Source organism: Salmo salar, unplaced genomic scaffold (genome assembly GCF_965601325.2).
Source record: "Salmo salar unplaced genomic scaffold, fSalSal1 ptg000117l, whole genome shotgun sequence".
Lineage (NCBI taxonomy): Eukaryota > Metazoa > Chordata > Actinopteri > Salmoniformes > Salmonidae > Salmo > Salmo salar.
Genome location: NW_027675317.1, coordinates 1,049,597 through 1,077,500, shown reverse-complemented (window position 1 = coordinate 1,077,500; position 27,904 = coordinate 1,049,597). Strand labels below are relative to the sequence as shown.

General features: G+C 43.5%; 1 protein-coding gene and 1 long non-coding RNA gene across 2 annotated transcripts in view; one reads left to right on the top strand and one right to left on the bottom strand.

Annotated features, from left to right (window-relative positions):
• The window catches only part of LOC145866033 (tripartite motif-containing protein 16-like), an 11,311-nt gene extending 11,093 nt beyond the window's left edge, over nt 1-218 (top strand). The window contains exon 6 of the mRNA XM_082970916.1: nt 1-218. This exon is cut by the window's left edge and continues 966 nt beyond it. The gene's annotated coding sequence lies outside the window, so the exon portion shown is untranslated.
• Nucleotides 219-8,513: 8,295 nt separating this feature from the next.
• Nucleotides 8,514-19,959, bottom strand: LOC145866035 (uncharacterized). The gene is made up of 4 exons (XR_014383125.1): nt 19,498-19,959; nt 11,488-11,646; nt 8,952-9,120; nt 8,514-8,770 (listed from the first exon to the last, which is right to left on the bottom strand). It is a non-coding gene; the product is annotated as an uncharacterized LOC145866035 (long non-coding RNA).
• Nucleotides 19,960-27,904: the final 7,945 nt, after the last annotated feature.

Below are 27,904 nucleotides of genomic sequence, written 5' to 3'. Positions count from 1 at the left end.
GTCATGCTGGTGTAGTCTATAGCTGAGCTGGTTAAACTGTAGTAGGGTCCACATAGATACTAGTCATGCTGGTGTAGTCTATAGCTGAGCTGGTTAAACTGTAGTAGGGTCCACATAGATACTTCAATAAAAGCCCCACCTCCTCTCGCTCAGCCATTCTAACAGTGGAAGCCAGGATCTGTGAGAAACTATGATAATAAACTGTGAACAATAATGAAGCCATGTTTTCTGTGTGAGTGAGGATGTATTATTTAATTGTGTGATAACTTTAATTGTGTGATAACTTTATGTAATACATCCTGTTTCCTAACTGAATAAACATTTTAAGATAGCAGTTGGTTCAGTCTGATCATCTCATGTACTGTTGGAACTTTATTTTAATCCTTTTTCACTATTTTTATTTTTTTATGACAAATTCCAGAGCCTCTGTATACATTTTTACACATTTTTCCCCCACTCTCTACTTTGTACATTGACAGAGAAAGTGGGACTGTCGTTTTTCTGACAAGTTCTCTCATTGATCTCAGGTTCAGCCACCAGGGGGCACCCACCCTCCATGAAAACTTTCATAGGCTCTCTTTCACTCAGTAATCATGTAACAAGTCGACAGGCTCCCAGAGGCAGGGCAATCAAAGGCTCCAACTCACTGAAGTGCCCATCAGCCCAGACATTGTTATTATTCATACTGTTTAAATAAAAACAGAGGTCTTTAAACTCTTGAATATCTGAACTTGATACAGAGAAAAACAGGATGAGAGAAAGGAGGTTATGAACAAGACAAAACTATTTTTTATAGCATCATACATTTTTTTCATTTTATTTACAGTCAATTCTCTAAAAGCCACATTCCAACACCTTTAAAATGTACCCCGCCCTCCCTCTCTTCCTTCCTTCCCTCCTCTCTTCACTCATCCTGCCTCTTTTTCCCCTCGTTCCCTCCTTCCTTCCCTCTCTCCCTCCTCTCTTCACTCATCCTGCCTCTTTTTCCCCTCGTTCCCTCCTTCCTTCCCTCTCTGCCTCCTTTCTTCCCTCTCTGCCTCCTTTCTTCCCTCTCTGCCTCCTTTCTTCCCTCTCTGCCTCCTTTCTTCCCTCTCTGCCTCCTTTCTTGAAATAATCAATGAATCAGACATGACTGAAAAAATGGAGTTCAAGCTTTTACACTTTCAAGTTGTGTCAAGTCAGTGATGTCACAAAGGACAAGGAGAGTAAGAAGGAAGGAAGGAAGGAAGGAAGGAAGGAAGGAAGGAAGGGTGCTTCTTTATAGTGCTGGGGTGTGACCCCGGTGTTCATCTTGCTGTCCGGAGAGAAACTGAACCCATCTCAGAGGATAAGTCCCAAATGGCACCCTACTCCCTATATAGCGCACCACTTTTGATCAGATCCCCATGGGCCCTGGACACAAGTAGTGCACTATATGAAGGGAATAGGGTGCCCTTTTGGGACGCAAACATGGTAACACACACAGCCGGCCCACTTCTCCCTCCCCCATCTCCTCACCCACCCCGCTTAATAAAACCCAACATCAAAAAACAGGGAGAGAAAAATTCTAGATTAAGAGAGAAATGAATCAAAGAGAAAGAAGTCTGTCCATCCTCTCGTTCGCCCGGCCCTCCCTCTCGCACGTTAGAAGGTGTTCACATCTTCTTTCTCCATTAAACCCTCTTTTTATTCTTTATGTTCAGGTAATAGTTCTCAGTCCTCCCCTCCTCCCTCCGGTTTCATTTCAGAATACAAGAGGAGTTCAAATATCTGTTTATCCATAGGTATCCGGTTTCACCATTGCCCACGGCAACAACCAATCATCAACGATAAACGGGCAGTTAGACACAAAAAAACGCATCTGAAATTGCAAAAAGTGGAAGTTGTACTCCCGGTCCCCACCGCTAAGGGGGGGGGGGGGCTTCTCCTTATTACTGTACCTCACCTCAGTCTCCTTCAAGTCTCTGGAGCTCACATCCTGGTCTGGGGTCTCTAATCAGAGGGAGGGAGGGCTACTCCTTATTACTGTACCTCACCTCAGTCTCCTTCAAGTCTCTGGAGCTCACATCCTGGTCTGGGGTCTCTAATCAGAGGGAGGGAGGGCATCTCCTTATTACTGTACCTCACCTCAGTCTCCTTCAAGTCTCTGGAGCTCACATCCTGGTCTGGGGTCTCTAATCAGAGGGAGGGAGGGAGGGCTACTCCTTATTACTGTACCTCACCTCAGTCTCCTTCAAGTCTCTGGAGCTCACATCCTGGTCTGGGGTCTCTAATCAGAGGGAGGGAGGGCTACTCCTTATTACTGTACCTCACCTCAGTCTCCTTCAAGTCTCTGGAGCTCACATCCTGGTCTGGGGTCTCTAATCAGAGGGAGGGAGGGAGGGCTACTCCTTATTACTGTACCTCACCTCAGTCTCCTTCAAGTCTCTGGAGCTCACATCCTGGTCTGGGGTCTCTAATCAGAGGGAGGGAGGGAGGGCTACTCCTTATTACTGTACCTCACCTCAGTCTCCTTCAAGTCTCTGGAGCTCACATCCTGGTCTGGGGTCTCTAATCAGAGGGAGGGAGGGAGGGCTACTCCTTATTACTGTACCTCACCTCAGTCTCCTTCAAGTCTCTGGAGCTCACATCCTGGTCTGGGGTCTCTAATCAGAGGGAGGGAGGGAGGGCTACTCCTTATTACTGTACCTCACCTCAGTCTCCTTCAAGTCTCTGGAGCTCACATCCTGGTCTGGGGTCTCTAATCAGAGGGAGGGAGGGAGGGCTACTCCTTATTACTGTACCTCACCTCAGTCTCCTTCAAGTCTCTGGAGCTCACATCCTGGTCTGGGGTCTCTAATCAGAGGGAGGGAGGGAGGGCTACTCCTTATTACTGTACCTCACCTCAGTCTCCTTCAAGTCTCTGGAGCTCACATCCTGGTCTGGGGTCTCTAATCAGAGGGAGGGAGGGAGGGCATCTCCTTATTACTGTACCTCACCTCAGTCTCCTTCAAGTCTCTGGAGCTCACATCCTGGTCTGGGGTCTCTAATCAGAGGGAGGGAGGGCTACTCCTTATTACTGTACCTCACCTCAGTCTCCTTCAAGTCTCTGGAGCTCACATCCTGGTCTGGGGTCTCTAATCAGAGGGAGGGAGGGAGGGCATCTCCTTATTACTGTACCTCACCTCAGTCTCCTTCAAGTCTCTGGAGCTCACATCCTGGTCTGGGGTCTCTAATCAGAGGGAGGGAGGGAGGGCATCTCCTTATTACTGTACCTCACCTCAGTCTCCTTCAAGTCTCTGGAGCTCACATCCTGGTCTGGGGTCTCTAATCAGAGGGAGGGAGGGAGGGCTACTCCTTATTACTGTACCTCACCTCAGTCTCCTTCAAGTCTCTGGAGCTCACATCCTGGTCTGGGGTCTCTAATCAGAGGGAGGGAGGGCTACTCCTTATTACTGTACCTCACCTCAGTCTCCTTCAAGTCTCTGGAGCTCACATCCTGGTCTGGGGTCTCTAATCAGAGGGAGGGAGGGCTACTCCTTATTACTGTACCTCACCTCAGTCTCCTTCAAGTCTCTGGAGCTCACATCCTGGTCTGGGGTCTCTAATCAGAGGGAGGGAGGGAGGGCATCTCCTTATTACTGTACCTCACCTCAGTCTCCTTCAAGTCTCTGGAGCTCACATCCTGGTCTGGGGTCTCTAATCAGAGGGAGGGAGGGCTACTCCTTATTACTGTACCTCACCTCAGTCTCCTTCAAGTCTCTGGAGCTCACATCCTGGTCTGGGGTCTCTAATCAGAGGGAGGGAGGGCATCTCCTTATTACTGTACCTCACCTCAGTCTCCTTCAAGTCTCTGGAGCTCACATCCTGGTCTGGGGTCTCTAATCAGAGGGAGGGAGGGCATCTCCTTATTACTGTACCTCACCTCAGTCTCCTTCAAGTCTCTGGAGCTCACATCCTGGTCTGGGGTCTCTAATCAGAGGGAGGGAGGGCATCTCCTTATTACTGTACCTCACCTCAGTCTCCTTCAAGTCTCTGGAGCTCACATCCTGGTCTGGGGTCTCTAATCAGAGGGAGGGAGGGAGGGCTACTCCTTATTACTGTACCTCACCTCAGTCTCCTTCAAGTCTCTGGAGCTCACATCCTGGTCTGGGGTCTCTAATCAGAGGGAGGGAGGGCTACTCCTTATTACTGTACCTCACCTCAGTCTCCTTCAAGTCTCTGGAGCTCACATCCTGGTCTGGGGTCTCTAATCAGAGGGAGGGAGGGAGGGCATGTCCTTATTACTGTACCTCACCTCAGTCTCCTTCAAGTCTCTGGAGCTCACATCCTGGTCTGGGGTCTCTAATCAGAGGGAGGGAGGGAGGGCATGTCCTTATTACTGTACCTCACCTCAGTCTCCTTCAAGTCTCTGGAGCTCACATCCTGGTCTGGGGTCTCTAATCAGAGGGAGGGAGGGAGGGCATGTCCTTATTACTGTACCTCACCTCAGTCTCCTTCAAGTCTCTGGAGCTCACATCCTGGTCTGGGGTCTCTAATCAGAGGGAGGGAGGGCATCTCCTTATTACTGTACCTCACCTCAGTCTCCTTCAAGTCTCTGGAGCTCACATCCTGGTCTGGGGTCTCTAATCAGAGGGAGGGAGGGCTACTCCTTATTACTGTACCTCACCTCAGTCTCCTTCAAGTCTCTGGAGCTCACATCCTGGTCTGGGGTCTCTAATCAGAGGGAGGGAGGGAGGGCTACTCCTTATTACTGTACCTCACCTCAGTCTCCTTCAAGTCTCTGGAGCTCACATCCTGGTCTGGGGTCTCTAATCAGAGGGAGGGAGGGCTACTCCTTATTACTGTACCTCACCTCAGTCTCCTTCAAGTCTCTGGAGCTCACATCCTGGTCTGGGGTCTCTAATCAGAGGGAGGGAGGGAGGGCTACTCCTTATTACTGTACCTCACCTCAGTCTCCTTCAAGTCTCTGGAGCTCACATCCTGGTCTGGGGTCTCTAATCAGAGGGAGGGAGGGAGGGCTACTCCTTATTACTGTACCTCACCTCAGTCTCCTTCAAGTCTCTGGAGCTCACATCCTGGTCTGGGGTCTCTAATCAGAGGGAGGGAGGGAGGGCTACTCCTTATTACTGTACCTCACCTCAGTCTCCTTCAAGTCTCTGGAGCTCACATCCTGGTCTGGGGTCTCTAATCAGAGGGAGGGAGGGAGGGCTACTCCTTATTACTGTACCTCACCTCAGTCTCCTTCAAGTCTCTGGAGCTCACATCCTGGTCTGGGGTCTCTAATCAGAGGGAGGGAGGGCATCTCCTTATTACTGTACCTCACCTCAGTCTCCTTCAAGTCTCTGGAGCTCACATCCTGGTCTGGGGTCTCTAATCAGAGGGAGGGAGGGAGGGCTACTCCTTATTACTGTACCTCACCTCAGTCTCCTTCAAGTCTCTGGAGCTCACATCCTGGTCTGGGGTCTCTAATCAGAGGGAGGGAGGGAGGGCTACTCCTTATTACTGTACCTCACCTCAGTCTCCTTCAAGTCTCTGGAGCTCACATCCTGGTCTGGGGTCTCTAATCAGAGGGAGGGAGGGAGGGCTACTCCTTATTACTGTACCTCACCTCAGTCTCCTTCAAGTCTCTGGAGCTCACATCCTGGTCTGGGGTCTCTAATCAGAGGGAGGGAGGGCTACTCCTTATTACTGTACCTCACCTCAGTCTCCTTCAAGTCTCTGGAGCTCACATCCTGGTCTGGGGTCTCTAATCAGAGGGAGGGAGGGCATCTCCTTATTACTGTACCTCACCTCAGTCTCCTTCAAGTCTCTGGAGCTCACATCCTGGTCTGGGGTCTCTAATCAGAGGGAGGGAGGGAGGGCTACTCCTTATTACTGTACCTCACCTCAGTCTCCTTCAAGTCTCTGGAGCTCACATCCTGGTCTGGGGTCTCTAATCAGAGGGAGGGAGGGAGGGCTACTCCTTATTACTGTACCTCACCTCAGTCTCCTTCAAGTCTCTGGAGCTCACATCCTGGTCTGGGGTCTCTAATCAGAGGGAGGGAGGGCATCTCCTTATTACTGTACCTCACCTCAGTCTCCTTCAAGTCTCTGGAGCTCACATCCTGGTCTGGGGTCTCTAATCAGAGGGAGGGAGGGCATCTCCTTATTACTGTACCTCACCTCAGTCTCCTTCAAGTCTCTGGAGCTCACATCCTGGTCTGGGGTCTCTAATCAGAGGGAGGGAGGGCTACTCCTTATTACTGTACCTCACCTCAGTCTCCTTCAAGTCTCTGGAGCTCACATCCTGGTCTGGGGTCTCTAATCAGAGGGAGGGAGGGAGGGCTACTCCTTATTACTGTACCTCACCTCAGTCTCCTTCAAGTCTCTGGAGCTCACATCCTGGTCTGGGGTCTCTAATCAGAGGGAGGGAGGGAGGGCTACTCCTTATTACTGTACCTCACCTCAGTCTCCTTCAAGTCTCTGGAGCTCACATCCTGGTCTGGGGTCTCTAATCAGAGGGAGGGAGGGTGTTGTGTGTGAAATCCCAGCCATGGTGGGATAAGGTAGAGTTCATATCTCTTTCTCTCCCTCTCCTCCTTTCTCAATCTCTCTCTCAGAAAAGGTTCTCTTCAAAGATGGCCATCAAGTCGCTCTGGAAGTTGATGTCAATGGTGTCCGCCATCTGTAGAGAGAGGGGGATGAGAGACAGAGCGAGAGAGAGAGAGAGGAATTAGATGCAGTGTTAATCTTTCCCATCTCTTCTCAGCTAAACTACCTGTCCTCTGTATTATTGTAATATAACTGAATATACATAATATAACAAGAATATACATATATTAATACGTATCTTTATGATGATTCTCTCCTCATCTCTCCTGCTATACCAGTATATCATGTTAGTATTATAGTAGTATTACTGCTATACTAGTATAACATGTTAGTATTATAGTAGTATTACTGCTATAAAGTATTACCACCTCTCCTGCTATACTAGTATAACATGTTAGTATTATAGTAGTATTACTGCTATAAAGTATTACCGCCTCTCTCCTGCTAGAAAAGTATATTATGTTAGTATTATAGTAGTATAACTGCTATAAAGTATTACCACCTCTCTTCTGCTAGAAAAGTATATTATGTTAGTATTATAGTAGTATAACTGCTATAAAGTATTACCACCTCTCTCCTGCTATACTAGTATAACATGTTAGTATTATAGTAGTATAACTGCTATAAAGTATTACCACCTCTCTTCTGGTAAACTAGTATTTTATGTTAGTATTATAGTAGTATTACTGCAATAAAGTATTACCACCTCTCTTCTGCTAAACCAGTATTTTATGATAGTATTATAGTAGTATAACTGCTATAAAGTATTACCGCCTCTCTCCTGCTATACCAGTATATCATGTTAGTATTATAGTAGTATTACTGCTATAAAGTATTACCGCCTCTCTCCTGCTATACTAGTATAACATGTTAGTATTATAGTAGTATTACTGCTATAAAGTATTACCGCCTCTCTCCTGCTATAAAGTATTACCGCCTCTCTCCTACTATAACATGTTAGTATTATAGTAGTATTACTGCTATAAAGTATTACCGCCTCTCTCCTGCTATACTAGTATAACATGTTAGTATTATAGTAGTATTACTGCTATAAAGTATTGCCACCTCTCTCCTGCTATACCAGTATATCATGTTAGTATTATAGTAGTATTACTGCTATAAAGTATTACCAACTCTCTCCTGCTAAACTAGTATTTTATGTTAGTATTATAGTAGTATTACTGCTATAAAGTATTACCGCCTCGCTCCTGCTATACTAGTATAACATGTTAGTATTATAGTAGTATTACCACCTCTCTCCTACTATACTAGTATAACATGTTAGTATTATAGTAGTATTACTGCTATAAAGTATTACCACCTCTCTCCTGCTATACTAGTATAACATGTTAGTATTATAGTAGTATTACTGCTATAAAGTATTACCACCTCTCTCCTGCTATACTAGTATAACATGTTAGTATTATAGTAGTATTACTGCTATAAAGTATTACCGCCTCTCTCCTGCTATACCAGTATATCATGTTAGTATTATAGTAGTATTACTGCTATAAAGTATTGCCACCTCTCTCCTGCTATACCAGTATATCATGTTAGTATTATAGTAGTATAACTGCTATAAAGTATTACCACCTCTCTTCTGCTAGAAAAGTATATTATGTTAGTATTATAGTAGTATTACTGCTATAAAGTATTACCGCCTCTCTCCTACTATACTAGTATAACATGTTAGTATTATAGTAGTATTACTGCTATAAAGTATTACCGCCTCTCTCCTGCTATACTAGTATAACATGTTAGTATTATAGTAGTATTACTGCTATAAAGTATTACCGCCTCTCTCCTGCTATACTAGTATAACATGTTAGTATTATAGTAGTATCACTGCTATAAAGTATTACCGCCTCTCTCCTACTATACTAGTATAACATGTTAGTATTATAGTAGTATTACTGCTATAAAGTATTACCGCCTCTCTCCTGCTATACTAGTATAACATGTTAGTATTATAGTAGTATTACTGCTATAAAGTATTACCACCTCTCTCCTCCTCCTTTCCTGCTCGCGGCGTCTCGCCAGCTCCCTCTGCTGGTCCATGGCGTTCTGCTGCGGCCGAGGGTGTGGCCTGTTGAGTGGGAGGGGCCTGTGGGGAGTCGGCGGGAGGGGTTGAGGCGAAAGTTGCTCCTGGCGACGGCGAGTGTCCTCCTGGACACGCCCCCTCCCCTGCTGCTCCACAGGGTCCTCGTCGTCACGGCTACTGGAGAAGAGAAAGTGGAGTGTCAGAGGGGGATGAGCTTAGATGGGGTGCTAGAATGAGCTTCTCCCTTTATCCATCCTTCCCTTTTTTCTCACCATAGTTTCTACCTCGGCTGAGAGGTCTTCTCCCTCTCCTCCTCCTCCTCCTCCTCCCTTTCCCTCCCTCCATCCTTCCCTCTTACCGTAGTTTCTCCTGCTCTCTCCTGGCCTGTGCTTTTAGCTGTTTCTCTCTCTCCTTCTCTCGGGCGACGCGACGGACCTGTTCGAAGCTGTCGCTAGAGGAGCGGACAGCGGAGGCGGGGGTGGACTGAGAACGCTGGGCCAAGAACCCATGTTCTTTAACTTCACATCCTGGGAGGGGAGGGAGAAAGTGTAGTGGGAGGGGGAAGAGTGCCACACAGACATTTCGTTAACACCCACTTTTTAAAGACATTTCACCTCCATTTTAATAACACTACCTTACAGGAGAAGTTCTTTTTTTTAAACAACTAAATCTATTTTATTTATGTAAGTTGAATTTCATAGTAAGGGTCCAAGACACTTTTTTTTTGTGATTTCACATGCTTTTGAGAAACTTACCCCAACCAGCAAATCATGTTTTTGGGAAACCCGAGCAAATCACATCCTCATTTTGTAGTTGTGTTTCGTTAAAGCCTATTTATTGTTGTTACAAGCCGTGTTTCATTAAAGCCTGTGTAAAGTTAATTTGTTTCAATGTACCGGTAGGCACCTGCGGCTTATAGACATGTGCGACTTATTTATGTTCAAAATAATACTTTTTTTAAAAATTCAGTGGGTTCGGCTTATATTCAGGTGCGCTTAATAGTCCGGGAAATTACGCCAGTTGTTCTGTATAGACGCATAAACACTCCCGTCTACAGACTTCCTTTGGACGACCGATATCTAATGAGGCTTTGGCTAGTTGTTCTGGACGACCGATATCTAATGAGGCTTTGGCTAGTTGTTCTGGACGACCGATATCTAATGAGGCTTTGGCTAGTTGTCCTGGACGACCGATATCTAATGAGGCTTTGGCTAGTTGTTCTGGACGACCGATATCTAATGAGGCTTTGGCTAGTTGTCCTGGACGACCGATATCTAATGAGGCTTTGGCTAGTTGTTCTGGACGACCGATATCTAATGAGGCTTTGGCTAGTTGTTCTGGACGACCGATATCTAATGAGGCTTTGGCTAGTTGTCCTGGACGACCGATATCTAATGAGGCTTTGGCTAGTTGTTCTGGACGACCGATATCTAATGAGGCTTTGGCTAGTTGTTCTGGACGACCGATATCTAATGAGGCTTTGGCTAGTTGTTCTGGACGACCGATATCTAATGAGGCTTTGGCTAGTTGTTCTGGACGACCGATATCTAATGAGGCTTTGGCTAGTTGTTCTGGACGACCGATATCTAATGAGGTTTTGTCTAGTTGTCCTGGACGACCGATATCTAATGAGGCTTTGGCTAGTTGTTCTGGACGACCGATATCTAATGAGGCTTTGGCTAGTTGTTCTGGACGACCGATATCTAATGAGGCTTTGGCTAGTTGTTCTGGACGACCGATATCTAATGAGGCTTTGGCTAGTTGTTCTGGACGACCGATATCTAATGAGGCTTTGGCTAGTTGTTCTGGACGACCGATATCTAATGAGGCTTTGGCTAGTTGTTCTGGACGACCGATATCTAATGAGGCTTTGGCTAGTTGTTCTGGACGACCGATATCTAATGAGGCTTTGGCTAGTTGTTCTGGACGACCGATATCTAATGAGGCTTTGGCTAGTTGTTCTGGACGACCGATATCTAATGAGGCTTTGGCTAGTTGTTCTGGACGACCGATATCTAATGAGGCTTTGGCCCCTGAAAAAGGGGAGAAATAATCCCGAGTGTGATACGGTATTGTTTCCTCACTGAGAACTTTTACTGTAATGAGGAAAAGACCGCGATTTCCCCGCGAACTTGGCTGGAGACCAGAGCAATCGATCTCAGGCTCATAGATTAAAGAGCATTTAGTAGATCACAGATTAACACTTTTCCCCTTCAATTTGGCACCACAAAATAAAGTAATCAATATAACGGTTTACACATTCCTTTTACAATTCTTACCTTTTGTACGCTTGATGGATTTTTTACTTTTTAACACAATTATATGAATGTTATCCATCTCTATCAACTAATACAGAATGCATGATATTTTTAACCTTAGATGTTTTAAGATCCTCACATACTATGAACTTACTAATACTTTTTAATGTATAACAGGCTATGAGTATTTCCTGTAACCTGTCACATATACAGGGGGTACCAGGTAGTAATGAGGCTATATACAGGGGGTACCAGGTAGTAATGAGGCTATATACAGGGGGTACCAGGTAGTAATAAGGCTATATACAGGGGGTACCAGGTAGTAATGAGGCTATATACAGGGGGTACCGGGTAGTAATGAGGCTATATACGGGGGGTACCGGTTAGTAATGAGGTTATATACAGGGGGTACCAGGTAGTAATGAGGCTATATACAGGGGGTACCAGGTAGTAATGAGGCTATATACAGGGGGTACCAGGTAGTAATGAGGCTATATACAGGGGGTACCGGGTAGTAATGAGGCTATATACAGGGGGTACCGGGTAGTAATGAGGTTATATACAGGGGGTACCAGGTAGTAATGAGACTATATACAGGGGGTACCGGGTAGTAATGAGGTTATATACAGGGGGTACCTCCTCTCCTCTCTGACTAATGACTGACTCCTGGAGGATCCTGGGAGCGTCCGCGGACAGGATGGCGTGCGTTGCCACGGCGATGATCGTCCCCGCCCCCCTCTCCCTCAGCATCTCCGCTGCCGCCACGAAACCCACCGCATCATCGATGATGTCATCCTGACACACACACACACACACACACACACACACACACACACACACACACACACACACAGAGACTGATAGATTATGGTAAAGGTCCTGAGGACAGGGTACTAACCTACCCAACCCTCTAACGGGGTACTAACCTACCCAACCCTCTAACGGGGTACTAACCTACCCAACCCTCTAACGGGGTACTAACCTACCCAACCCTCTAACGGGGTACTAACCTACCCAACCCTCTAACGGGGTACTAACCTACCCAACCCTCTAACGGGGTACTAACCTACCCAACCCTCTAACGGGGTACTAACCTACCCAACCCTCTAACGGGGTACTAACCTACCCAACCCTCTAACGGGGTACTAACCTACCCAACCCTCTAACGGGGTACTAACCTACCCAACCCTCTAACGGGGTACTAACCTACCCAACCCTCTAACGGGGTACTAACCTACCCAACCCTCTAACGGGGTACTAACCTATCCAACCCTCTAACGGGGTACTAACCTACCCAACCCTCTAACGGGGTACTAACCTACCCAACCCTCTAACGGGGTACTAACCTACCCAACCCTCTAACGGGGTACTAACCTACCCAACCCTCTAACGGGGTACTAACCTACCCAACCCTCTAACGGGGTACTAACCTACCCAACCCTCTAACGGGGTACTAACCTACCCAACCCTCTAACGGGGTACTAACCTACCCAACCCTCTAACGGGGTACTAACCTACCCAACCCTCTAACGGGGTACTAACCTACCCAACCCTCTAACGGGGTACTAACCTACCCAACCCTCTAACGGGGTACTAACCTACCCAACCCTCTAACGGGGTACTAACCTACCCAACCCTCTAACGGGGTACTAACCTACCCAACCCTCTAACGGGGTACTAACCTACCCAACCCTCTAACGGGGTACTAACCTACCCAACCCTCTAACGGGGTACTAACCTACCCAACCCTCTAACGGGGTACTAACCTACCCAACCCTCTAACGGGGTACTAACCTACCCAACCCTCTAACGGGGTACTAACCTACCCAACCCTCTAACGGGGTACTAACCTACCCAACCCTCTAACGGGGTACTAACCTACCCAACCCTCTAACGGGGTACTAACCTACCCAACCCTCTAACGGGGTACTAACCTACCCAACCCTCTAACGGGGTACTAACCTACCCAACCCTCTAACGGGGTACTAACCTACCCAACCCTCTAACGGGGTACTAACCTACCCAACCCTCTAACGGGGTACTAACCTACCCAACCCTCTAACGGGGTACTAACCTACCCAACCCTCTAACGGGGTACTAACCTACCCAACCCTCTAACGGGGTACTAACCTACCCAACCCTCTAACGGGGTACTAACCTACCCAACCCTCTAACGGGGTACTAACCTACCCAACCCTCTAACGGGGTACTAACCTACCCAACCCTCTAACGGGGTACTAACCTACCCAACCCTCTAACGGGGTACTAACCTACCCAACCCTGCCTTTAGGGAACTGTGGTTGTGGGTAGTGTAGTCCTACCTCCTCCTGTATGTACTGCAGTAGGAGGGGGTTGTGGGTAGTGTAGTCCTACCTCCTCCTGTACATACTGCAGTAGGAGGGGGTTGTGGGTAGTGTAATCCTACCTCCTCCTGGATGTACTGCAGTAGGAGGGGGTTGTGGGTAGTGTAGTCCTACCTCCTCCTGTATGTACTGCAGTAGGAGGGGTTGTGGGTAGTGTAGTCCTACCTCCTCCTGTAGATACTGCAGTAGGAGGGGGTTGTGGGTAGTGTAGTCCTACCTCCTGTATGTACTGCAGTAGGAGGGGGTTGTGGGTAGTGTAGTCCTACCTCCTCCTGTACGTACTGCAGTAGGAGGGGGTTGTGGGTAGTGTAGTCCTACCTCCTCCTGTTTGTACTGCAGTAGGAGGGGGTTGTGGGTAGTGTAATCCTACCTCCTCCTGGATGTACTGCAGTAGGAGGGGGTTATGCAAATTAACTGAATCCCCCCCAAAAAAACATTTCCACTGCATTTCAGCCCTGCCACAAAAGGACCAGCATGTCAGTGATTCTCTCGTTAACAGGTGTGAGTGTTGACGAGGACAAGGCTGGAGATCACTCTGTCATGCTGATTGAGTTCGAATAACAGACTGGAAGCTTCGGGTGTACACCGTTAGTTTATACTGGATACACCTGGTGTACACCGTTAGTTTATACTGGATACACCTGGTGTACACCGTTAGTTTAGGCATCCTATCATTTGAAAATTAGTTGAAAGGCTAAGTGATTCTCCTCCTGAGAAGAAGCTGACAGCCTTCAAACAGAGCAAAAAAAGTGGTCCCAAACAATATGTCAAAATGAATTAAAAAAATTATACAGCTGTCTTTAATAAGATCAAACTGAACTAACTGCTATCTTGAAATGTTGAAAAAGTGTTTTTAAATAGCTCAGACTATAAATATATAAATAAGTCTAAAAAATATCATACAAGGAGTTTTACCATGATTTCGTGTGCAAGGCCGGACAAACCAAGTCTCGGGCCCTGGGAATGAACATTTTAAAGGTCTGCCTCTTGGAGGGAAAAAAACTTGCTAATTTCCTGCATTCTACACATTTTGTCATGGGGCAGAGAAATGTTTCTTGTTGCAACTATAACGCTAATATCCTGCAGTTCTACACATGTTGTCATGGGGCAGAGAAATGTTTCTTGTTGCAACTATAACGCTAATATCCTGCAGTTCTACACATGTTGTCATGGGGCAGAGAAATGTTTCTTGTTGCAACTATAACGCTAATATCCTGCAGTTCTACACATGTTGTCATGAGGCAGAGAAATGTTTCTTGTTGCAACTATAACGCTAATATCCTGCAGTTCTACACATGTTGTCATGGGGCAGAGAAATGTTTCTTGTTGCAACTATAACGCTAATATCCTGCAGTTCTACACATGTTGTCATGGGGCAGAGAAATGTTTCTTGTTGCAACTATAACGCTAATATCCTGCAGTTCTACACATGTTGTCATGAGGCAGAGAGAAAACGACTGTGTAACGAAGACGCTGTGAGTTGAGAAGCAGGTGAAACGTTTAATAAAACAACAAACGAGACAACATAACAGTAGCGTCTTTGCATGTACACAGGATCAATACTGACTGGGGAAGGAACCTAAGGGAGGGCCAGATATAGGGGTGGTAATAAGTAAGGTAATGGAGTCCAGGTTTGCCTCATGACAACGTGCAGGTGCTCGTAATGATGGATCCCAGGACCGGCGGTTAGTATACCGGCGACGTCAAACACCGGAGGGGAGGAGCGAGAGCAGACGTGACAGACTGCCACCTCTCATTGAAGCCATGGAAGTTCACGGCCGACCGCACCACTGCAGGCATTGTTAGCAGAAAACAGGATCCCCCATAATAGTGAAATAAATAAATAGAAAGTCAATCATGGTACCAATAAATGCTTCTAATACACCAGATGTATGTCCTTGAACCGATTATGTTTAAATCTCATTTAAAAAGCATTTTTGAAACGGTCTGTTTGAGATACAAGTTTGAGGTGGCTTTTTTAAAGTATTTTTTCTCCAATTAATGCTTCGGCCACAAATACGAGTATAGTCAAAATTATTTGGGTATGAGTTAACAGAACATTAACTTTTAAAAGTTTGATTTTCACTGGACAATTACTTTAAATTACAGTGCATTTATGTAAAAAAAATATAGTATTGAAGATTTGAGATGGAAAATGTATAATAGGTGGAGTACTGTGGATACCAATAGGCTCATGTTGCCCAAGGTTTAATAACAAACATTGTAGATTAATAATATTACATTGTATTGTATTACACCCTCTAAACTTCCACGGATCCCTGGGGCAAAATGTGTTTTTTCAGTTGTTGGATCCCCCCGCTCCCTTTTGCCCTCAGAACAACCTCAATGCGTTGGAGCATGGACTCTACAAGGTGTCGAAAGCATTCCACAGGGATGCTGGCCCATGTTGACTCAAATGCTTCCCACAGTTGTGTCAAGTTGGCTGGATGTCCTTTTGTCTTGCCCATTTACCTTCTGAATGGCACACATACACAGTACATGTCTCAATTGTCTCAAGGCTTAAAAAGCCTTCTTTAACCTGTCTCCTCTCTTTCATCTACACGGATGGAAGTGGATTTAACAGGTGACATCAATAAGGGATCATATCTTTTTCCTGAATCCCCTGTTTTCAATACAGGTATAACGACACTGAGCTTTTTTTCGAAAATGTTTTATGAGGTTGGAGAACACATTTGGGAGGGATCTTGAAACTTTGCCGCAAGTGGATCTTTTAGCAAGACAATAACCCCAAGCACACATCAAAATCCACAAAGAAATGGTTAATTGACCACAAAATAAACATTTTGAATGGCCGTCTCAGGATTTGATCCCCATTGAAAACCTGTGGTTTGAATTGAAGAGGGCAGTCCATAAACGCAGACGAAGGATATCAAGGATCTGGAAATATTCTGTATGGAGGAGTGGTCTAAGATCCATCCCAATGTGTTCTCCAATCATCATTAAAAAAGTGTTTAAGGCTGTGTTGTTATCCTCGCAAGGGGAGGATGCTAGAGTATTAAAAACAGGGGTGCCAATCATTTTGATAATTTTGTATTACTTGTTTAACAAAATCTCTTGCTCTGAGCACTTGCATTAGTATAAAATAATATAATTTTCCCTTTTTTTGCAATCAAATACTGTAGAATTAGTAGTATTTGTATTATATATTTTATATAGTATTTTTTGCTCATCTTTCTCAAGGGTGCCAATAATTTGGGACTTGACTGTATGTAATCAAATAGTCCATATTTCAGAGGTACCTTTTGTATGAGGTAAGATGTTCCTTCTAAATCTTGTTATTGCGTAACATTTTTATGCTTGTCTTTGAAACGAATAGTCCAAGAGTACCCAATGTTTCAGAACCAGATTTTGGTTTCAGCTGACAACTACATACCTTTGCCTTTCAATCTCCTACACAATATCCCCTTGACTGGTGTGCATGAAGATATCAAGAGAGACAGACATCTAGCAAGAAAAAGTCAATTGGAGGGAACACTGACAGATCAGCGCAACAAGACCATGGATTTTTACACTGGCTGCAGTGAGCAGAAAGCAAGAAAACTCAATAAAAAAATGTGAATGTGGAAATGCCTAAAATAACATTGTGAATCCGACTGAGTGAAAACAATTCACAATTCTCCTACATTTACAGTCCTAGTTATCATTGCCCAAAACAAAGGGAATCATTTCAAACATCTCACACATTTTTGCTTATTGTGTCCATTGACTAGAATTCATATATATTTGGGTTAAAAGACCAATTCAGTGGAAAAACAAAATGGGGTAAAAATAGCCCAGCCCAGTTAATATTGACTGCAGCTGCAGCTCCTCAGGCAGCAGCACTCCCACTTCATCTTACGTTAGGGACACAGATCAAGGGTTCTCCAGGGACTGACAGTATTCTTCAAGCTAATTACATCCAGTTTATTTGGGGTGTCAGGTAGCCTAGTGCCTAGTGGTTAGCGCATTGGGCCAGTAACCGAAAGGTTGTTGGATCGAATCCCTGAGCTGACAACGTAAAAAATCTGTCATTCTGCCCTAAATAAGGCAGTTAACCCACTGTTCCCTGGTAGGCTGTCATTGTAAATAAGAATTTGTTCTTAACTGACTTGCCTAGTCAAAATAAAAGGTTAAATTGACAGCACCTTGTCTCTGCAAGCCAAGTAGGAAGGTTAGTTCACCTCACAAACCAGAGTCCATTTTTTGTTGTTGTTGATTAACATCGAGGATGAGTGCCATGGGAACTATCGGTATGGCCCAGCAGGACCAGCCTAAGTGACAGGCCTCACATGTTTAATATAATGCACACAAAATAATGGAGCCCTTAACCTTCACGGCACATTCAACGTTTTTTTTTTCTCTCCATGCAATCCTCGCACGCAGACGTATGCGTGTGTGCAACAGGCTGAATGAAGCTAATGAATCCAACATGGACAGAGAGGCTGCATTGTTTTGTTCATCATGAACCATGCCTATAGACCAATCACCATGACTAATTAGCTCAACTAAGAGCAGCAATTTACTCTACAGGCCATAATGGGAGGTGGAAGCTCAACTTGCAATATTTAATGCTCTTATATAATGACACATAACCAGTGGTGTAAAGTACTCAAGTAAAAATACTTTAAAGTACTACTTAAGTCATTTTCTGGGGGTATCTGTACTTTACTATTTATATTTGACAACTTTTACTTTTACTTTGCTACCTTCCTAAAGAAAATAATGTACTTTTTACTCCATACATTTTCCCTGACACCCAGAAGTACTTGTTATGTTTCGAATGCTTAGCAAGACAGGAAAAAGGTCAAATTCACACACTTATCAAGAGAACATCCCTGGTCATCCCTTCTAACTCTGGCAGACTCACTAATCACAAATGCGTTGTTTTTAAATGATGTTCGAGTGTTGGAGTGTGCCCCTGGCTATCTGTAAAAAAAAAAAAGGCAATAAAAAAATGGTGCTGTCTGGTTTGCTGGGAGTTAAAAAAATGAACCCCAAAAGGTTCTTTGAGGAACCATGATAAGGGGTTCTTCGAAGAACTTATAGGAGTTCCCACAAAATGTTCTTCAAATAACTTTTAGGGGTTCCCCCACAGTTCCAATTTGAAGAACCCCTAAAGGATACTCCAGGAACCTTTACTTTTTAGAGTGTATATTGATAAAAGTCACCTGGTCCGAGAGACATTTACATAGTTATACACAGCCCAATTTGGGATGATTATTTTAGGGTGAAATAGTGGCCACAACAGACAGACCTGAAATCGACCATAATTCGACGTCCTTGGACGTCATGTGCTGACTGGGTATGACCAAAGTTATTCTGTTTAGCTACACTTTGTAGTACATTTTTACACTATAATTAATGTTTCTGATGCCACATCGCCCGTTTTCAAAGGGAGTCGTTGGTTTTTAGGGGCAGTCGCTTTTTAGCTTTTTGTCTGAAAGTATTTTCTCAACTGCGATACCAACTCCACTCTATAAGGAATGTGAAATGATTTATACTTGTACTTTTAATACTTAAGTATATTTTAACAATTACATGGCGCTTTATTCCTGAATCCAGCTATCCGTAGATCTATAGGTGACTCCTCGCTTGCTCTGTTGATCTTTGTTGTGTTTGTTAACCATGTACAGTAGTCTCATCGTTCTACTCCCTGTCAATATACTGTGGTCTCAATCACACTCATCTAATGAACAGGCACCCCACCCAGAGCACGTCACTCCATCAACTGTCCTGCTGTCTGCAGCTAGGGAGAGCCAGCAGCACAGGACTTAGTGAACAAAGCAACACATATTGTGAGTGTGACTGTATCTGTGTGTACGGTATGAGAAGAGCGATACAGAGACACAGAACGTCATTGTTCTCTACACTCAATCATAAAAGTTCACTTTCCAAAGCACATCTTTGTTTTTTGTTTTTTACCTGGAAGCCATATCAAATATATCTCAGATTATAAGTAAATGCATAGTAACAGCTCATTACCACAATTAAACTAAACAACACAGCCTCTGTCGACACATCATCTGGCTTCAGACAGAAGCTGTTGAATATTTTTTTTACCGCAAACATAACATACAGTCTGCAAGCGTATGAAATATACATAACTCGGCATCTAGTAGATATTCAGTTTTCCCGATTATAAACAGATAGAAATGCCATGCACCACAAGTGATTCATTTCAATAAAAAGGCTTACTTCAAGTCTAGCAAACCAAACACTATAATTTCAGTACAACATGCAGTTGAACACATGTACAGTATATAAACTATCAAGAGAATCTCACCTGCATTGTCACTGCACTTGTTAAAAGTCCACCTTTAGTGCCTGCAATATTGTGGAGAAGTATATGGTCCAATGGTCATTGATGCCCTTTTCGGAGTAAATCCGGCTGATAGGAGACAGGAAATGTATAGTCCTTGTATCACGCTGCCTCCACAGAATTCGTACACCTACAGTAGACAGAGAAGCACTGCGTCACTGTACTGTCTTTCTTGCATTCTTTATTTACTTCACTCTCTGTGTTTCAGCCTTCGCTATCTGTCTGTCTCTCTCTCACTCTCTCTCAACCTCTTTTGCTTTCTCTCTCTCTCTCTCTAGTAGTCTCTGAGTCTCTCTCACATGAGCACGCTTTCTCGCTCTTCCACAATTACAGCTGCAAGCTACAGTCCACACAGAGCAGCTTCTCTCTCCCAGTCTCTTTCCCCCACACTTTCCCTCCCCCTTCTGTCTCTCACCACTCCAAGCGACTTATATGCCCTATGTCTTGTGCGCTCTCTACACTCATAAAAAAGGTGCTATCTGTCCCCATAAGAGAACCATTTGACTAACCTTTTTTGGTTCCAAGTAGAACACTTTTGGTTCCTGATAGAAACTTTGAGGTTCCATGTAGAACCATTTCCACAGAGGGTTCTACATGGAACTAGTGCTGAGCGATAAGTGTTTTTTGAGCTCGATTCGGTTTTGGGTTCGATTATAAAAAAATAATTATGTTTTTTTATTTTGTTTACGATAATTTTTTTCAAAATTAAATGCATTATGAAATAATGACATTCAAAGGATTTTAGAGCTTTTTAATTGAAATTCTAAAGCCAACAACAGTGAACATTCACATTCAATTATTTCTGTCAGGTCCACATTGGGTTGACATCAATAGAAAAATAGGAAATTGCTATGAAATAATACAATATTTCAGTTGTGTATATTACTTAGTTTTATTTGATGGCTTTATTATTTTTAATTCCTTAAAGTCATCATCTCATCTCTGCTCAGGCAGTAGCAGCTAGCCAGACAAAGTTATCTCTGCGCACCCTGTACTGTACTGTCTTTAGTCATCCTATTCAGCTAGGCAAGCCTGCCTAAGTATGTTGCAGAGCTGTCTGACAAAATTATTTGACTAGCTCTTCAAAGTAGATAACCAACCTGGACTGGGGGGTAGATGTAACTTAGTAAACGAAATCTGGGACACTTCAATTATACTGAACAAAAATATAAATGCAATGTGCAACAATTTCAAAGATTTTACTGAGTTACAGTTCATATAAGGAAATCAGTCAATTTAAATAAATTCATTAGACCCTAATCTATGGATTTCACATGACAATATTGAATAAAATATTCAATATTTTATCAATATTGATAAAACAATATTGGCCTCATTATGGGCCTCAGAATCTCGTCACGGTATTTATGTGCATTCAAATTGCCATTTTTTTGTTGTCTGTATTTTATGCCTACCCATACCATAACCCCACCGCCACCATGGGGCACTATGTTCACACGTTGACATCAGCAAACCTCTCGCCCACACAACGCCATACACGTGGTCTGCGGTTGAGAGGCCGGTTGGTCGTACTGCCAAATTCTTTAAAGCAACGTTGGAGGTGGCTTCTGGTAGAGAAATTAACATTAAATTATCTGGCAACAGCTTTGGTGGACATTCTTGCAGTCAGCATGCCAATTGCACGGTCCCTCAAAACTTGAGACATCTGTGGCATTGTGTTGTGTGACAAAACTGCACATTTTAGAGTGGCCCTTTATTGTCCCCCAGCACAAGGTGCACCTGTGTAATGATCATGCTGTTTATTCAGCTTCTTGATATGCCACACCTGTCAGGTGGATGGATTATCTTAGCAAAAGAGAAATGCTCACTAACAAGGATGTAAACAAAATGTGAGAGAAATAAGCTTTTTGTGCGTATGGAACATTTCTGGGATATTTTATTTCAGCTCATGAAACATGGGACCAACACTTTACATGTTGAGTTTATATTTTTGTTCAATGTAGTATGATGTTACGAATTACAATTCGTATGATATGTTGCTAATTGCAATTTGTTATGAATTGCAAATAATGCAATATGTTATGAATTTGCAAAACTTCAAATTTGTTGTGGCTAACGTTAGCTAGGTGGCTAACACTAACCTTAACTAGGTGGCTAACGTTAGCTAAGCTAGAGGATAGGGTTAGGGGTTATTGTTAGGGTTAAGGTTAGGGTTGAGGTTAGGAGTTTGGTTAAAGGGATAAGGTTAGGGGATTTTTTAGCTAACATGCCAAGTAGTTGCAAAGTAGCTAAAAAGTAGTTGCTAATTAGCAAAAATGTTAAAGTTGTACATGATGACATTCAAATACACAACCTTTGGGTTGCTAGACCCAACCACCCCGACCAACCACCCAACTTTTGTTTTTGCCATAATTAACCTTCTGTCTTATGTAACCATACCAAACATAACACATCATACTAATTTGGAGGTCCCGGATTTACATTTACTATGTTACATCTAGTCTATGAGACCAGGCTGAGATAAGGCATACTTTCACAAACTGTCTCTATCCCTCTCTCATTGTTGTGTTGTGTACATCTCCTATGTGGTTTATGCGGTCTGTGTGTATCTAACCTAAAGTAGCAGGCGTAAAAGTTTCTCTCTGTCCGAGCTGGAAAGAACAGCCAGCTTGCAGAGGTGCAAAATGTACTCAATAGTCATAGTTGAGTAAAAGTAAAGATACCTTAATAGAAAATGACTCAAGTAGTAGTGGAAGTCACCCAGTAAAATACGACTTCAGTAATTAGATTTTTATTTTAATTTAACTAGGAAAGTCAGTTAAGAACAAATATTTATTATTTACAATGACGGCCTACCCTGGTCAAAACCGGACGACGCTGGGCCAATTGTGCGCCACCCTATGGGACTCTCAATCACGGCCGGATGTGATACAGCCTGGATTCAAACCAGGGACTGAAGTGACACCTCTTGCACTGAGATGCAGTGCCTTAGACCGCTGCGCCACTCAGGAATAAAAGTCTAAAAGTATTTGGATTTAAATATACTTAAAAAAAATGGAATTGCTAAAGTAAAAATAATTTCAAAATACTTATATTAAGCAAACCAGATGGCACAATGTTTTTGTGGATAGCAAGAAAGACATCTGCCTCACCTGCCCTGAATGACGGGTTGCCACTGGCTAGTACACATGATTCAATTATTTTGGATAAGATATTTGTATTTGTCAAAAGGGCAGTTGAGCATCGTGTCACCAGAATAAGACCCTCGATATTTATTGGAAAGGAGCACCAAGCTCATCACCGTGCACTTTCAACACTGTGAAATTCATCATAATATACTTAATCTGTTGCCTAAGAAACTGCATGGTTTCCTGAGTAGTAGTGGGAGGGCCACACTCAATATCATCGCGTGACAAGTTTACTTCGATATGATGGAAATGACATAAAGATTTGAGCATAAAGGCGTTTCCACCGCCATTTCTCGCATAATTAATTTTACAGACAAAAATATCCCACCATGTCGAACGAACAAATTAAAAACTGTTGATAAAAACGTGGTTAATGTAGTTAATTACGACATTTCTGCGCTGAACTAGGTTGAATATTTGGTTAATGAAAACTACAACTCCCTTCAGCCCAGTGTCCCACATAGTTCTTGACTTGATTTCTCTCGTGAATGATTTGATTTCTCTCTGGAGAAACGGCGCGTTGGGATCACAGAAATAACGAACTAAATGGAATTCAAGTCATTGAACCCACATCGGTCAATTAGTTGTTGAATAACCGGAGAAAAAAATACGAAATTTCGGTTAATCGCTCAGCACTTGCCCTCTCTCCAGTGCTTAATTTTAGCCGGATCCTACTGGAACAGGATCTGGCACCTCTCCGTCTTGGAACAGTTTCGTTTTGTCCGGATCCGGTACCTCTTCTGGCATGAAAAATAATTGTCACTTTTTGCAATGTAAAGATTCTAATAAACGTGATCAAAGTTCTTTGGAGTTGCCTCTTCTTTAATCCCCCCCCCATCTCTCACTACAATGAGATTCACTTTCTATTATCTCTCTCTCCCGCTATCTACTCCGATAGACATGAGCCTGCAACTCTCATCTCTCCAGCATTGCAATTCATAATGTCCTTATAGAGCCGCGCAAAGGGTTGAAATACATTTGACAAAGTTATGGTTACTGCTGTCTGTTGAGAAATAAATTAAATAGGCCTAGGCTATTGATGGATTCAATGTCGTTTTCATTGATCTCAGATTCTCAGTTTGTCCGTGTCTAAATTGCCTGTCATTTCGATCATTTTGTGCTTTCAAGACAACTTGGAACTCGAAAACAAATAAGCCGAATCATGATGTCAGTGATCGTCAGGTCGGAAAGTCGGAGATCTAGAAGAGGCCAGAGTTCCCCATGTGGAATTTCAAATTGGATGACCATCCAAAACAAATTTTTCCAGTCTGAGCTCGTTATTTCCCCAATTTCGCAGTTGTCTTGAACGCACTGAAGTCTGAAGTCGTAGATTGCCCAGCTCCGAGTTCCCAGTTGTTTTGAACGCAGCATTAAAAAAGATCGTGCCAAAATCTCCAATCGTAAAATGACGTAGAATTGCATTAAATGCGTTTATAAAAAGGCCAAACATTTTCTGGACACTAGGCCACAAACCTTTTTTCCCCATGTGGGCAACTTCTGTAAATGCCTCTACTTACTGCTCTATGCCACTACGCAAATGTGATGATATGCATGCAATGCAGGTCACCCCCCTCTCGTGCTCACTTGTTCCGGCAACTCCTGATTTACAAATTAGGCACTGTCTAGCTCTTTTTTTCTCCCTCAGTCAGTCTTTTTCCAGTAACTCCACAGTCAACAACTCCACAGTCAACAACGTCTAGCCTAGGGGTGTCAAATTCGATTCACAAGTGTCTGCGGGTTTTTGGTTTTTCCTTTCAATAAAGACCTAGACAACCAGGTGAGGGGAGTTCCTAACTAATTAGTGACCTTAATTAATCTATCAAGTACAAGGGTGGAGGGATAACCTGCAGACTCTTGGCCCTCTGTGGAATGAGTTTGACACGTGACTAACCCTTACCTAGCTCTCTCTCTCTCTCTCTGTGGCTTGTATTCTTTCCCCTGGCTTCCTTGTTTGGGCACTCTCTCCCTCCCCTACTCGCTCTCTCCTCTTCCCCCTTTCTCTCCTTTCTCCCCCTCTCTACTCTGTTCCTCTCTCATTCTTCCACCCCTGGCAGTGCACTCTTAATCCCCCCCGCCAGAGTCCATGCCCTTGTAGAGCAGAGAGCATACGCTGGCGACCGTCAGCCCAGCTCCAGTTGATGAGGTAGCAGCATATCGCTTAGGGGCCCTGGCATGGGTCACATCCTGCCACGGCCCTGCCGCAGCCTTCAGGGAGGCACCATCCTAGTCAACTCCCCCCTCCACTATCACTGCACTTCATGTGTAAGCACTGAGCATTCATGGCTGCTTCACCCAATCATAATAACTTATCACAATAAAATAACAACAGCTTGCAGTCAACGGTAGATCCACCTAGCCAGGTAAACACTTCTTTAATCACTAGATTGTAATACTGGGGTGGTGAACTATTAATGACTTACCACATAATTGTTAACAATATATAAATGAACGTCATATAAATGCACACACTCAATCTCATAGCAATATAACAAGGTCATTCTTCTTTCCGATTTGGATAATCTGGCAACGTCAAAGCATTCCCCCTAGCATGTCCATGTTTGTCTTGTCTTATAATGCATTTGTGTGGTATGGAGCCCACATACCTTCAAATCCAGAAGGCTAAATTAAAATGGCGTGCTGACTGTTAATGGAGTGGGACAAACATATGACTTCACTGTCTGTTGTGGCTTCAAGCTCATGTAATGAATAATACAACAGTCTCCACCTGTATCAGTGCAGTCAATGGGCCTGACAGTTGCTATTTATATGTATATTTTCAGCACAGTGTCTTCCCTCCACGATCACACTCAGTCAACTTGTCCTTGAATTACACAGACAAGATAGCAAAACAATACCCAGAGAAAAGACTGTTTATTATCCTCTTTTAAAAGCTAATCAGCATGTAGTGACATAGCCTGATGCAAAATAGAAATTCCAGGAGAAAAACTCTCCATGTAACTAAATTATGCTCTGAATGAAAGTAAGCTCACCCATGCGGTTAATTTGACTAATTTTCTGAAATGACTTTTGTTTCTCATGAGGCGATGTAGCTAGCTAATGAGTTTGTCGGTCCACTCCAGCTGAATAATATGTATAGAGATCCTATTAAATAACTATTCTAGTATTCTAATTCATAATTCTATGGTCATATGACCCACAATGAGAGACAACTGGGGAATGCAGCTGATCGGTAGATTACTACGCTGACATCACAATGTCAGACCTGGGAAGCACTGCTCCCATTGCCTTCCCATGCCCTCCGCCCATTTTCTCGGTCAGTCACAGCACCCCACCCACCCTTTTCCCCACCCCCTCCCACTTAATGACCCCATACCTCATTATGATCTGCAAAGTCCCTTGGTGTCCTCTCACCATATTTATTTTTAATTGAACCTTTATTTAACTAGGTAAGTCAGTTGAGAGCAAATTCTTATTTACAATGACGGCCTACCAAAAGGCAAAAGGCCTCCTGCAGAGACGTGGGCCTGGGATTAAAAATAAAAAATAAAAACAATATAAATATAGGACAAAACACACATCAAAACAAGAGAGACAACACAACATATGGTCCCCCACAGCACACCCTATCTCTTTAAAGGTACGGCACTCTGGTAAGAATGTACTGTATTTTCAACCACATGGCTGTCAGGTAGAGTCATAGCATCTGTACTGAGAGTGGTGTTATTGATATTTTTGCTACGAGTGCTTTACTATGTAGATTCTCCTCTTGTCATTTGTGAATTATTCCATCCTGTCTCAGAAGCACTCTGATGTAGCCAATGTTAATGTGCAGTTTGAACCATAACAACGTTTTAGTAAAGGGATGAGGGATGGCACTGGAGAAATGAAACCACTTTCAAAATTATAGACAGAGTTATGAATGCAAGGACTGACCTTCCACGGTATCAAAGTTATAGTTTTAACCAGGTTTTGAGGCTATACAGTGTTTGTTTACATTCACATTGTTTCCAAACAATGGAGTTAAACAAGATTATATTTTGCATTCTGATGGGGTACAACAGTTAAACTAAGGTCATAAATCGATGTATTGAAAAGTTGTTGACAAGCAGCCAGCAGCCAGTCCTCCAGACTGCTGCCTGAGCACCTTTGTCTGCTCACACAAGCTGTGCTCTGCTTTGATACCAACACAGAAATTTATAGAAAGTCACTGATTTAATATTTCATATTTGTAACGAACATCTAACAACAGATGTCTGTTTGTATGTGGTCTGACAGAGGTTTGAGGACAGTGAAGGTCAAATGCGTAAGCATCATAAATGATTGCACTCTGAAGCAACAAATCTATAAATTAAACTGTTGACAGGATTATATCTTTGCCCCTTGGTGGAGTCAATCAAACTAAAAGACGTCAAGAAAAGTCAAGAAAGTCCACAGCCCACTTGCCTGACTCCTGCTATTCAGAAGAGTACAATTTTTTATTAAGGGTCTGGAAAAATACACAACACTATTTACATAGATAGAGAGGCTTCTCAATGGGAGCAGCACTTGTGAATACAATTAATTCAACTGAAATACAATGAACTCTTATGACTCAGAGCAATGGATTTGAAATATTCTTTCAAAATAAAATATCAAAGAAATGAATGACGTCCAGAGTTACAAAATTCCTGTAGTTGTCATTCAAGACTATGTGATAACTTGTTGATCTCAGGAGGTTTTGAATGTTATATGATCACATATGACTCAGGCATTTGAGTCACCTGGTTCAAAGGGACAGTTCACCATCCTCTGATTGGCAATCAGTGTGTGGTGTAAACCTTTGTTGATTCCGTATTGAATAGCAGTGATTGAATCAACGTGAATAGCTTGAAACATTCATGACCTTTGTATAGACAGACATAGCTATCCTGATTTGTGCTGCAGCGAAAATAGAGAGGATGCATAGTACAGTAATGCATAGTACAGCAACGTGAAAGTGCAACCATACAGCTGAAGAGTAAAGGCTGGTAACAGTGCACCAACTCGTCTCTTTCTCCTGCTTTAAAAACCTTTTACTGCAGAGGACTACATCAGTGTCACACAGAGTGTTTCTTGGTAGTCAAACAAATCTACTTTGAAACAAAAGTACTCCACTCGTAGGAGTGGTTTGTTCATAACCATCCTCCTTTTTGAGGCCACTAGGTCATTTGACTGCAGGAAAGGGCTACAGCTGGAATCCTTAATTGGTGAAACTGCCACATCCGTTTGGGATTACAACAACA